The sequence below is a fragment of the Schistocerca serialis genome, chromosome 7 (assembly GCF_023864345.2).
Source record: "Schistocerca serialis cubense isolate TAMUIC-IGC-003099 chromosome 7, iqSchSeri2.2, whole genome shotgun sequence".
In the NCBI taxonomy this organism is placed as follows: Eukaryota; Metazoa; Arthropoda; class Insecta; order Orthoptera; family Acrididae; genus Schistocerca; species Schistocerca serialis.
In genome coordinates this window covers 398,284,136-398,298,142 of record NC_064644.1, presented here as the reverse complement: position 1 = coordinate 398,298,142, position 14,007 = coordinate 398,284,136, and the positions used below count along the sequence as shown (strand labels likewise).

Genomic DNA, 14,007 nt, shown 5'->3' with positions numbered 1-14,007 from the left:
ACAGGTTTAATCTGCCAGGAAGTTTCACTACGTTTACTACTCTCTCGTCGTCTCTGCTTTTTGACAACAGAGGAAATGGTGAACCTACCATACAAGTATGTGAGAAGTCAATAAAGAAATGTTCGTTTTCCTACATAGGAACAAAAGGAATATTCAGATACAGTTTTGAGTATTATCGAATGTCAGTTAATTCTTTCGACAGACTGTTATCTATAGCAAAAACTGACAATTCTAAAAGAAATAAGGTGAACAGGAATTGTTCTAGTAGCTGTGGCAGTTAGTAATTACTGTTTCAGATATACTGATGTGGGATGCTAAAGACACGAAGGAGATTCAAATTTGTTCAAAGCAACCGATCCAGAGAAAAAAATTTAGATACCTAAATTAAACTGGTCTCAGCAGAAACCTGCTAACTGTCCTACCTGTACACTTCTTCCGCTTATACAGTGTGAGCGATAGGTACCGTCAGTATTCAGGGATATGGAGGCAACGATCATTTGACGCAAAAAAAGTTCAGTTAACATGTGTTCTCAGGCGCACACCTTAAGAGTTATGAGCACCTGCCCATCTTCGCGACAGTGAAACACATCTCTTCTACTGAACAAATGTTCATAGCTCTTAAGGTATGCATTTTGCAGCCCATTTTCACTAGACAATTTTTCTTCTTTTGGTCCGCACTACCACTTTGCTACAGAACAGATTTGTTTCACAGTATCGAAGATGAAGAAGTGCTCATAGCCCTCAACGTACGCATTTGAGATCCAATGATTACTGGACCTTTTTGCTTCATATGATCGTTTCTGTTGCGTCCCTGAATATTGAACATTCCTCCTGGTACACTCTGTGTTTACGGCTGAGGAGGCATTTGCAGTATGTGAAAACCTCTTAAGAGAGTTTCGATAAAGAGACTTGCCACCTCAAAACAATTTTCAACTACAGATTATCAAGAGCTAGGCATTTTGTTGAATGCGCATGTGACTTGTTGCAAGAAAATGGCGAACTTTGCACATTAGCCTATAAATGTGAGTGTTGAGATTGTTGACATTATGCAGGGTGTTCGGAAATTCCCGTCACAAACGTCTAGGACTTGTAGAGCGCACTGAGTAGAGAATATTTTGAATTGGAACGCATGTCCAGAAACGTCCGGTTCCATGCTACAGCCGACTGAAAAAAATTGCTGGGTTGAAATGATAATTAAATCAAGACCCTAAGCTGTCGACAGGCATTGATATACATCATCGGGGACAGTTGAAAATGTGTGCCCCAACCGGGACTCCAATCCGGGATCTCCTGCTTACATGGCAGACGCTCTATCACATGTGACACAGCATGTGAAGGTTGCTGTGTGTGGACGGGTTACTCCTGTAACCGAAATTGCAGATCTAGAGGAACCGAAACCGGTCATGTGCATAAAAATTTTTGCAATCAAAACGGAGTATAAGTAACATTGTAAAACCACTGATTGCGGTTATCCCATCAGACATTTTGTCTGTTTTTGCTTGTCGTAACCCGTTAAGGACAGGGTACTTTTCGAATGTGTTCCATTTCTCCTCTGTGTGGCTCAGAAGTGTGCAATATGGCCGCAGCGCATCAACAACAAGGTTGGCAGGAACTTCGAACGGTAGTTCAAAGATGCGCACGGTACGCAACGCCAGACCGGCATGGTCAACTCCTACCACGCTCACATTACCTTCTGCGTGGCAGAAGCGAAAGCCGTTTGCAGATCGTTGGAGGAGTCTGTCGCAGGCCGCTTCGTCAATCAGTCTGAGGTACACTGTGCTGGATACAATAGACAAAATCAGTTCTCGCGGTTGTATGTGCATGATGTTTCGAAGAAACCGTTCAATTTCATGGGCCTCCGGTCTCGTGTACGATGCGTTGAACGTTAGTTTGATTGTAGCTTGTCGATATGAGAACGCCATAGCGGGTCGGTACCGGTACTATAAGGCAGTTCAACGACGCAACCGAGCGGTAGCGGGTAAACAACAACACCTGCGGAGCACTGCCCGGCGCGCCGAGCCCGTCCGCACGGTATCACGGCTGAGCCACCAAGAGCACAGAGGATAGCGCAACCGCAGGGATTTACCCCTTGCACGCTCCCCATTAGACCCACATTCCCAACTCAGTGTCCACGCACTACATTCTTAGTGCCCCTGCCCGTTACACTCATTCGGACATGTTCGAAAGAATAGATACCATCTTCACATATGCTTGCTGGGTAGTCTGTGAGTGGTAGGGCAACATGGTTGAGTACATGTTTGCATAATACACCGACTTGATCCTTCAAATGCAAGAGATGCTCGACCCCTTTCTCATGTTCTTTACCGACAACGTCCGACGCTATTCCATACCCTTTTAGCCAGTTAGGCATCGGCTTCCAGAAAGGCTACCTTCACAATAAGCAGACGTGACTGTGGTGCTCCAAGTAGACGCCGCCCACCTGAATTAACAGTTAACAACAGTGTTTGTGGAAATTGATTAAGTATCCTTTTTGTTTCTGCTGCCTACTAGTAGTTACTTTCATTATAGATTACATCGACCTAAACGTCAGGTAATCTATTTTATTGCACAGATCTACCGATACCTTGCTAGCAATGAGTACATGTAATTGGAGTAACTTACGGTCAACAGAATCCATCTCTCGTCTTGTAAAATGTATCCTTTCACGGAGTAACGATGCTTCTGTATAATCATAAATCCGTTGTACCCGAGCTGCTCGAAACATTCTCTTCAGTTTCGTGAATTTCCAGATGGACGACGAGTCTCTGCAGCGCAACAGAAAGAGTACAAAGTAAATGTGCTTTCTTCACGTAAGAAGAAAGCACATTTACTTTTTGTTTCTTCTGTTATTAACGAGTGGAATTTTAGAACAAGTGATGTATTGGGTCACGCCTAAAAAAATATTTGTAAAAGTGGTCGCGTTCCCAACGTGTTTTCAAATGGTCGTAGCACGGAAACTGTACGTTTCCGAACACGAGTTCCAGTTCAAAATATTATCTATTCAGACCCCTCTACAAGTACTTAAAGTTTGTAAGGCGAATTTTAAAGCACCATGTAGTTACAACAAGTAGTGTAGTACACAATAAGTGAGGGTTGTTAGCAGTTAGAAGTTTGATGACATTCTTACATGTCCCTGACAATTATATCTGCATGCAGAACTAAGAGCAACAAAAGCGGAAGATTTGTCAGCGACTATTTCACAGACTATTTGTGTTCTTTATTCATGGATCAGTGCTTTCGTAGAACTGCTGTAAAGAGTAAATATTGAATGGTTATCTTAACCGGAAATTGAAGAACTTGTTTGTACATATATACCGAGATGAGAAAAGTCAGGGATAGATATATGCAAATATACATATGGCAGTAGTATCGCGACACAAGTTATAACGGGCACTGCATTGGCGAAACTGTCATTTGTACGTAGGTAAGTCATGTGGAAAGGTTTCGGACGTGGTTATGGCTGCACTACGGGAACTAACAAACTGAACAGGGAATGGTAGTTGAAGCTAGACACATGGGACATTCCGTTTCAGAAATCGTTAAGGAATTCAATACTCCGAAATCCACAGTGTCAAGAGACTGTCGAGGGTACCGAATTTCAGGCGTTACCTCTGCATTATCTCTCACCACGAACAATGCAGTGGCCGACAGCCTTCACTTAACAACCGAGAGCAGCGGCGTTTGAGTAGAGATGTCAGTGCTAACAGACAAACAACACTGCGTGCGATAACGACAGATTTTTTTTATTTTATTTAGCGTATGGCTATACATGCAACATTAATATATCAAGTGTTAGACATTAAAATCTTATAACAATCATAAATATAATTTATGTTTATATTGGTCAGTTAAAAGGTTATATCGAGGTTTGAGATCCATTCTAGCGCCGATGGGGATGCCTCCAGGAAGTCGGACCAGTTCCCTGCATATGCCCGCAAGGAGCATTCACCATGGATGTGTTGGATCGTCTGTCTAGGGGCACCGCAGTCGCATTCTGGTGACATCGCTCTTCCCCATTTGTGTAGTGAATCCGCACACCTGCCATGTTCAGTACGTATTCGATTTAATGCGGACCATGTTTTCCGTGTTAGTTCCATTCCAGAGATGTTGCAGTTATAGCTCTCAAACCAGGTCTGTAGTTGGTCATTTGTCTTTTGGTTCCAATCTAGTCTCCATTGTTTCATGTGGTCATAGTTATTATTTTGAAGCTGCTCAGCCGTGCGTATGGGTGGCTTTCTTGATTTCAATCGAGTGTGTCGCAGTTGTGAGAATTCTTCTTTAATTGGTAGTTCTGGTTTTGTCTCAATCTTTCTGAATTCGTGCAGTAGGGCCGCTTTTCTACGCAGGTCCGGGGGCAGGATATTACATAGCACCGGTAACCAGTACGTGGATGTTGATTTAACAGTTCCAGAAATCAACCTCATTGTGTTATTTAATTGCCTGTCAATAAGTTTGGTGTGACAGCTATTAATCCAGACTGGAGCGCAGTACTCAGCCACACAGAACACTAAGGCGATAGATGAGGTGCGTAATGTTTTTGCGTTAGCTCCCCAAGTAGTACCGCTAAGTTTTTGGATGATGTTATTCCGTGTTCCAATTTTTGCAGTGGTGTTCTCCAGATGTTTTCGGTAAGAAAGAGTGCGATCCAATGTTATACCTAAGTACTTTGGAAACTTATTATGTTTGAGGTTGGTGTTTCCGAGTTTTATGTTAATAATTTCATTTGCCATTTTGTTATTAAGATGGAATGTAGATACTTCAGTTTTGTTAGGGTTTGGCTTGAGTCTCCATTTCTTGAAATAATTGTATAGTATTTCAACGTCATTATTAAGGACTTCCTCTGTATTGAAGAGATACTTGTCTCTGGTAGCCAGTGCTATGTCATCCGCATAGCAAAATTTTCTTGACTTTGTGTTTGGGAGATCTGCTATACAGAGGTTAAACAGAAGAGGGGCCAATACGGAGCCTTGCGGAAGCCCGTTGTTAATAAGTTTTGTTTTGCTTGTCTTTCCGTTTAGGGTGACCTGGAAGGTTCTGTTACTCAGCATATTATGTATTAAGGATGTTAGAATCTGGCAAGGAATCACTCTTAAGAGTTTGTAAATTATTCCATCTCTCCAAACAGTATCATATGTAGATGTTAAGTCTAGAAATACAGCACTTGTTTTCAATTTCTGTTGAAAGCCAGCCTCTATGTAGGATGTTAGTGCCAGAACTTGGTCACAGCATCTACGGCCAGGTCTGAAGCCTGCCTGTTCTATAGGTAAGTTCTCCATAATAATTCCGCTAATTCGATTATGGACAAGTCGTTCGAGAAGTTTGTATGTACAGCTAAGAAGTGCTATTGGTCTGTAGCTTAGCGGTTGGTCTGCTGGTTTCCCTGGTTTCAACAAAGCTATTATTCTTGCCTTTTTGAATTCTCTAGGGAGATGGTTTGTAGTCAAAATGTTCGAAAAGAAATTTGCCAGCCATTTCACTACGTTCTTTCCAGCGTAGGTTAGAAATTCTGGATGTATGTTGTCAAAACCTGGGGCTTTGCCCGGTTTCATAACCTTGAGGGCAGTAATGACATCATCCTCAGTGAATGGTCTGGAAAGCTCTGATATATTTGGAGTATTCTTTTTTAGTGTTCTGAGTTCGCGCTTAATCATCCTGGTATGTGGTTTGTCTCTCGGAGCTCTTGACATTTCGACAATGTTATTTGCAATTTTCTCTGGTGTTATGGTTGGATTTTTCTGGGCTGGTCTTGTCGTACCTCCGAGTTTACGTAACAAACTCCATGCCTTCCTACTTGATTGAGCGAAATTCATTCTTTCAGTTGCTTCAGTCCATCGTTGTCTTCTTGCGGAATCTAGATTGTGGAGGAGGTCATCAGCTATTTCTTGGTCACCACTGCTAGTAAAATCCTCATATAGCTGATGGCATTTTGCATCCCATCCTGGGAAGTATTCTTTTCGAAACCCCCTAGGGATGTGTTTTTTAGCTGTGATAATTATAGCTTTCCTGAAACGATCGTAGCATTTAGGTAGTGACGGTATAAACCGGATGCATTTATCAAGGTCCGCTGAATACTTCTCCCAGTCAGCTTTTTGGAAATTCCATCTAGGTCGAGGGAAGGACCGTATCAGGGGTATAGTGACACCGATGTCTAAAATAACAGGCCTATGCTGGCTGTGTGGGAAATCTGTGGCAGCCCTTCTATGTATAGGCACTGGTTTTCCCTCGTTATCGGTAGTTACAAATCAGAGGTCCGGATTGTAGTCCCTGCGCCAGGCGGCCGAGTGGAATGTGCCCCTCTCCTTGGCATCGAATATAAGATGTAGATTGCTCTCGTCGGCCCATTCCACCAGCGCTTCTCCATGTTCATTATTTTGGGTGTATCGCCACATTTCTTGATGGCTATTAAAATCACCGGCATATATCGTTGGGTGTTCATGTACGGGTAGTACAATACTTGGCCAGATTTGGTTTGGTGGTTTGTAGACATTTATAAGTCCTATGTTGTCTACTTTTATATCGACAACATGGGTGTTGTTTTCTGTGCTTGTGGACAGCAGGTGTGCATGTTCAATATCGGATCGGGCATATGTGGCGGTGCCATAGGCGTGATGATATGTTGCGCCTATTTGTTGGAAGCCTTGAATACGTCCTCTTCTTTGTAAGTCTTCCTGCGAGTCGGTATGTGTTTCCTGAAGGAGTACCACATCGATGCTATTGTCCAGTAGAAACTTTGAAAGATATTCAGATTTGGATCGACTAATTCCCTCAATATTTAGCTGGTAGATCCTGACTGATGGTCCCAATCTTCTAGTCGGATGGTTCCCAAAGGAATCGTTCGTTTGGTCACTTCGTTGCATGTTTGGATTACCAGGAGATCCCAAAGGATAGTCTGGTAGCCAAGTTTGTAGACTATTTAGCCGCGTTGCCCGGGGTGCACCACGTGGAGGCTAGTCTACGACGCACCCCGATAACGACAGAAATCATTGTGGAATGTACAACGAAAGTATCCGTCAGGACAGTGCGGCGAAATTTGACGTTAATGGTTTATGGCAGCAGACGGCCGGCATGAGTGCCTTTGCTATCAGTACGATATCGGCTGCAGTGCCTCTCCTGGGCTCGTGACCATATCAGTTGGACCCTGGACGACTGGAAAACTGTGGCTTGGTGAGATGAGTCCCGACTTCAGTTGGTAGGAGCTGATAATAGGGTTCGAGTGCGGTGCAGACCCCACGAAGCCATGGACCCAAGTTGTCAACTAGGCTCTGTGCAAGCTGCTGTTGGCTCCATAATGGTGTTGGCTGTGTTTACATGGAACGGAGTGAGTCCTCTGGTCCAACTGAACCGATCATTGACTGGAAATGGTTATATTCGGCTACTTGGAGATCGTTTGTTCCCAACCAACAATGGAATTTTTAAGGATGATAATGCATCATGCACTGGGCCATACAATATTCGCATTCTATGCAATTCTAGCGAATGATGTGGCCACCCGGATTGCCCTACATGAATCCCATCGAATATTTATGGGATACAATCGAGAGATCAGTTCGTGCACAAAATCCAACACCGGCAAAACTTTCTCAATTATGGACGGCTATAGAGACAACATGGCTCAGTATTTCTGCAGAAGACTTCTAGCGACTTGCTGAGTGCACGCCAGTTGACTTGCCGCACTACACGTTATCTGGATGTATCCAATGACTTGTTTTGTCTCCACAGTGTAAATACTTATCTTAACCGGAATATGAAGAAGAACTAGCTTGTGAACGTATATAAAGTGAAAATTAAAAATTTTTCTTTACTTTTCGGACCTGTCAACTGTTTTTCTTTCTTCCGATTCCAGTTTCTCCCAGTCTCCCCTAATAAGTGCTATGGTAGTTGCTAGCCAGAACTCCATCTTCATACTCGTGTTTTTATGGTCGAGTATCTCGTATCGTAAACATTGTCAGGCTCGGATCTTGGACGGGGGGAGTGGGGGCGAACCAGGAAATCTGCCCCGGGCGGGAATTTCATGGGGCCCAAATCCATGTTGTTGAAGAAAAAAACATTGTTCCACAGAGCGCCTAGCATCCAGCCAGCGCATGTTGGTCTATCGATTATTCATTTGATTTAGAAAATCATCGCTGTTGGTTTCTGAACATTTTTGGACATATTCTAAGTTGATTTCTGAACGAGTCAGAAGATTTTTGAACGCGTGCGTAACGTGTCTGCCCGGAGAATCCCGCCGCCTCAAGAAATAAACAGCTTTTCAGCAGACAAAAGGGGACGGGTCTATTCGAGCAGCGCCAATCACTGTTTGTTTATGTGATTGACTGATAAGCGTTGTTATAATTAGTAGCTAAATCCATAAATTCAGACTACCAGAGTGGAAATAAACAACTGACAGAAATAACAAGCAAGGAAGATTAAATATTTTCTTCTCTGCGTATCGAAGAAAATGAAATTTTGATAGAATTTTTTGCCAGATCGCTACACTACCAGCGGCCAGTTGTACACTCCCCTGTTAGCAGCCGCTTAAGTTCTATTCTCGGAATAGCGCGGAAAACGCGTTGTATGAACATGTAATAACGTCTAATCGGAGAATAAACGCGGGATAGCTGAACCGGTGGTTCTGGCAGGGTTAGCAGAGTTAACCGGAAAATAAGTTTTGACAGTGGCAGGAATAGTTATAGAATTAGTGATGACAGTATAGTTTGCTAGGAAGAGGAAAGAGAAGAAACGGGGTTTTCACACAAATTATATGGAATAATATGACTATTCATAATTTATAGAAAAATTTCATACTACTACTACTACTACTACTACTACTACTACTTTACGATCTCATGCTTGAGAAATCGGAGCATATGAATGAAAAGTGAAACCATTTCCCAGCATAAAACTTTTTGTTTGTACTAGGCCTAATGGGCATTTGATTCTGGTACTTTGTGAATTATATTCTGTCGTGTTATTTATGTAAATGAGCTAGATAAAGATGACTATTTGTTACAAAATGGTCTCGCTTATTTGCCATGTGTTACAACTGCTGCAAAATTAGAAAAGCGTATTTTCTTTTATCTAGCAGACAGTGACAAAATAGACGTAATCAAATCGAGAAATCACTATTCGTATTAACAGCTTTTCAGTATTAGACAACGACATTTTGATTTTTCATGTAGCAAAACGTTTTTGGCGAACTTCGATGAGATAATAGAGTCTTTCGCAGAAAGGGAAGCATGCCATGGAAAGCTGTAGCAATATTAGAGAAAAAAATGCTGGGACCTAAGGATTGAAGAAAAGTGTACCATCTTGCTTGTCTTTACTGGTTTTATATTTCCTGTATCTAATTTTATGTGGCAAAAAAGAGAAAGTTATTAGCTAATAGGCAATAAAGAGTGCAAAATTTTCTGAAGAGTTCTTGTTCTCTCGGTCACAAATAATCCCAACCAGTATTAACGTGTCAAAAAAAAAAAAAAAAAAGTGGGTAGATGTTGAAACCTTTCCGTCTCCTCTATATCTCTTTTGTTACGCAACTTTCCCTTCTACAATAACCTATGAAACCTTCCCTTAGGATTTCTATCTCTTGCTTAATAATAACAAATGAAATCTTCCCTTTGAAATTTATTCTCTTTCTCAGTCTTCGCATACAAATTTAATTCCTGATTATTAAAAGTGATTTTCTGATTATTTCGACGAAACATAGAATGTGTCGTCGTCGTGGCCCTCAGTCGTTATCTGCAATAACCCAAAACTGTTTCTGACCTTTTTTACTGTTAGTGGATCGCCATCTGACTGAAACATCGAACAGCGACATGAATGTACTTACTCTGTTTTACTATTCTCTATTAGCTGCTGGTGGGCTGTCATAATAAGTGGCTGTATTTATTACCAAAGCTGACATTATTCTTTTAATAGCAAAGCTGACGTTATTCTTTAATTAATTGACTAAAGTTACGTAATTCATAGTTAAACTTTTTCTTGAGAACAATAAAATTTTGCAAAGTTTTACGTTTATGGTTTTTAGGATGGATTATAATCAGTAATGCAATATTTCTGGCAAAAATTAATAATATTCTGAATGTAATCATTTTACAAACGTTCAAATGGGACTTACTTTTTACAATAATCTTACAACTAGCAATGCGCAAACATACCTTCAGTAGTCTTGAGTTTCTCAAAAAATTAATTCAGTAATATTAGTTCCTCTTATGATACCAGTTAGCTGATGTCTCTGTACATCGGTTTATAATCTCTTGTAAATCACAGCTAGTGGCTGGCAGGCACACCGCTCCTCTCAACCTCTCGCTTCAGACCTGTCACCGACTCGCTTCACTTCCCGCTTACTACTGACTTCCTAGGAACGCTAAAGTGCGGTCTCTCCCGCCAACAATGCTTTCTGGTGCAGACAATTCCTGCTGCCATTACAAAATGTATCAATGTGCGGTCTTTCCCGCCCTTTTATTAAAATGTATCCATATGCGGTCTCTCCCGCCCTTTTTAAAATTATATCAATGTGCGGTCTCTCCTGCCAACAATACTTTGGTGCAGACATTCCCTGCTACCACAATTATTTTCAACATGACAAATATTAATTATTCCTACTTAATCCTATTAATAAAATATAAACATCTTTCATAAATTGTGGTTTGACAATAGACGATAGAAATATACACGTCTTACAATGTCAAACCGTCCGACTGGAAACAGGCGAGACACCACAGGACATTTTAATTTTCACTGTTCTGACTGTAGATTTGATGGCTTCCATTACATAATATTCACGCCTGAATGCTGTACAGCGAAATACAGTGACGTGCGATAGAATGCTGTGTGAAGAGACGTGGCACTACACTTTGGCACACTTAAGACCAAACAGCATGTCTTACATTTCCTTGAACATACGTGTTTCACATGTTTCATATGTCAAGCTCTTCAGAAAGGTGTACCAAAGGCCTTGCCTCAGTGGAAACACCGGTTCCCGTGAGATCACCGAAGTTAAGCGCTGTCGGGCTGGGCTAGCACTTGGATGGGTGACCATCCGGTCTGCCGAGCGCTGTTGGCAAGCGGGGTGCAGTCTTGTGAGGCAAACTGAGGAGCTACTTGATTGAGAAGTAGCGACTCCGGTCTCGTAAACTGACATACGGCCGGTAGAGCGGTGTGCTGACCACATGCCCCTCCATATCTGCATCCAGTGGTGCCTGTGGGATGAGGATGACACGGCGGCCGGTCGATACCGTTGGAACTTTCCAGGCCAGTTCTGACGCAGTTTCACAAAGATGTGCGTTGCAAAATGAACATTTGAGTGGAAGGGAGGTGGGGGGGGGGGGGTGCGGGAGGGCTCTAACAAGTTTTGTCCCGGTTCGGAAATATTGTAGATCCGGGTGTGGATATTGTCCACATAACCAATGTCATACATCATCACTGAGACGTTCGAGACGGGAGCGTTCGACGGATTGAACGCCGCGCGAAAAACTGTTCGTGTGGCCGCTAAGGCAGTTGGTATTTCTGCAGAGAAAAAGGCCGGGTCGCATTCTTCTGCGCGTGACCTTGAGACGCATCCTGCCTCCGCAGACGCGGCGTCAAATGTGTGGCCACCGTCACTTAGAAGCTGAACTTCTTACTTCCTAGCGTGTTTTCCAACTCGAATGCCGCTGGAAAAATCGCACGAGTGGCCGTAGCCTTAGAGTGCCACGCATGTTCGGCAAAATACAATGGCGACACCGGGCAAGGCGGTGGGGCGGGCACGTCGGCCCAGAAGATAAGGCTCGCGGGTCAACGAACCGCTGGCTGCTTCGCGCGTGCCGCGCCTGTGGTTCTCGTCGCAGATAACATCTGCCAATCTCGGGTCCTGCGCTGCTCTGTACGCCATTCATTAGCAAGCCAGATTAGCGGGTCACACACTGGCTAGGCGATGGTGTGACTCTGTAAGCGCTCTCCGTGTCGCCTGCCTGCCGGGAGCTGATAACACTTGCTGGCCAACGACACAACTAAAGCCTCCCTCACATGGGAAGCTGTGCATCCAGATGCAGAGCTGAAGAGCTTCGCTTTACATCAAACCTTATGCGTCTTATCATACCTGGGGCGCGCAGTTTCGTCTTCGGTTCAATGTAGCTCGTTAAATATAGCTTGATCAGTGAGTCACCGCTGTTCGCTTTACACTGTCGAGGAGAATACGGGAAGTGCCATCATCCGATTTCCCAGGAACTTCGCTCAGTGGAAAGGGGTCAAAATAATCGAACACATGGTTCAGATTATCCGCAGATACTCAACCGTTTCTGAAAAAACGACGGTCAAAGTTTAAGAGGTATATGTATTGGTGCAAAGAGAATAGAAGGTATAAGATTTGCTGATGACATGGCATTAGTGGCAGAAAGTGAGTGGACAGTGAATAATATGCTGAAAGATCTGAATGAAGCTTGTGTGGAATATGGGATGCAAATAAACGCAGCAAAAACAAAGAGTATGGTCATCAGTACAAGACGCAGACTGTCCAATATTAAAATAGGACAATCTACCATTAGCCAAGTAAGTGCATTTAAATATCTTGGAAGCACAATAACTGAAGACTTGAGATGTCACCAGGAGATGAAAACTCGAATTGCCATAGCGGAGGAGGCATTCAACAGAAAGAGGAGAATCTTATGTGGCAAATTAGATAAAGGACTAAGGAAAAAGCTTGGCAAATGTTTTGTCTGGAGTGTGGCACTATATGAGGCAGAAACATGGACGCTGAGACGAGAGGATGAAAAAAGGTTAGAAGCATTTGAGAAGTGGATGTGGAGGAGAATGGAGAGTATAAGCTGGATGGAAAGAGTGAGTAATGAAAGAGTATTGGAAAGGGTTGGTGAGAGAAGATGTCTGCTGAAGGTTGTAAGGGAAAGGAAAAAGAACTGCTTGGGACATTCATTGAGAAGGGTGTGCTTGCTAGCAGATGCTTTGGAAGGAGTGGTTTGTGGGAGAAGACTGAGAGGAAGAAGGAGATACAAGATGATAGACGACATAAAGCGAAGAGGAAATTATGCAGACCTGAAGAGGATGGCAGAATACCGGATAGCATGGAGAGCTACCATGTGAAAACTTGCCTTTTGGCAGAACACTGATGGTAATGATGAAAGTTTTCGAGATATTATCGAGTTATTTTACGGTGGCAGATCGTCAGACGAAATGTGACACAGTGGTTAGCGTAGTAGCTTCTTAATTTTGCGCCCCTGTTTGAAATGCGATTATTACCTCTTTTTGTTTTTTATTTATATACTCAAGTCTGTAGAAGATAACTATGCCACTGTTTTTCAGTGTGCATTGCCATAACGTTGTCCTTATTCGTCGACTAATTATGTGTCAGACAAATGAATTAAAGAAAATTGAATGAATTAACACTCCGATGCTGGCGACCCTAAACTCACACGGTTGCTGGCAGCGGATATGTGAAATCCATTCACTTAAATAACAATACTTTAAGAATATCACGTATAGATGAGCTCCAGGATCGTGTAAGGTACTATATTTATGACTCTAAGCACTATGGGACTTAACATCTGAGGTCATCAGTCCCCTAGACTTAGAACTACTTAAACCTAACCAACCTAAGGACATCACACACAGCCATGCCCGAGGCAGGATTCGAACCTGCGACCGTAGCAGCAGCGCGGTCCCGGGCTGAAGCGCCTAGAATCGCATGGCCATAGCGGCCTAGTACTACATTTATTTTTAATAATATTATTAGAGAATTATTTCATAAACATACAACATAGAAATAAGGAACGACGCTTGGAAAAATATAATGTTCACGAAATGTTTTACACGGTACGTACGACAATCCGAGTTCTGAAAAGTAACTTACAACTAAAAATATAACAAATGAGAGACGTTTTCATGTTTCTTCTGGGGGAGCACGCACTTCACATCCTTCACGGTAAACAAAATCACAGTGTTGAAGACACAGATATTGTCCGCACGATTTGCATGAGTATTTCGTCAGTCGTCTTGTACTAGTCGTAAGGCTGGGTTTGAAACGCTTCCTTCTTCCTT

At 42.7% G+C, this 14,007-nt stretch overlaps 1 pseudogene; it reads left to right on the top strand.

The window, feature by feature from the left end:
- Window positions 1-10,923: 10,923 nt before the first annotated feature.
- Window positions 10,924-11,041, top strand: LOC126413524 (5S ribosomal RNA; annotated as a pseudogene).
- The last annotated feature ends 2,966 nt before the right edge of the window (window positions 11,042-14,007 follow it).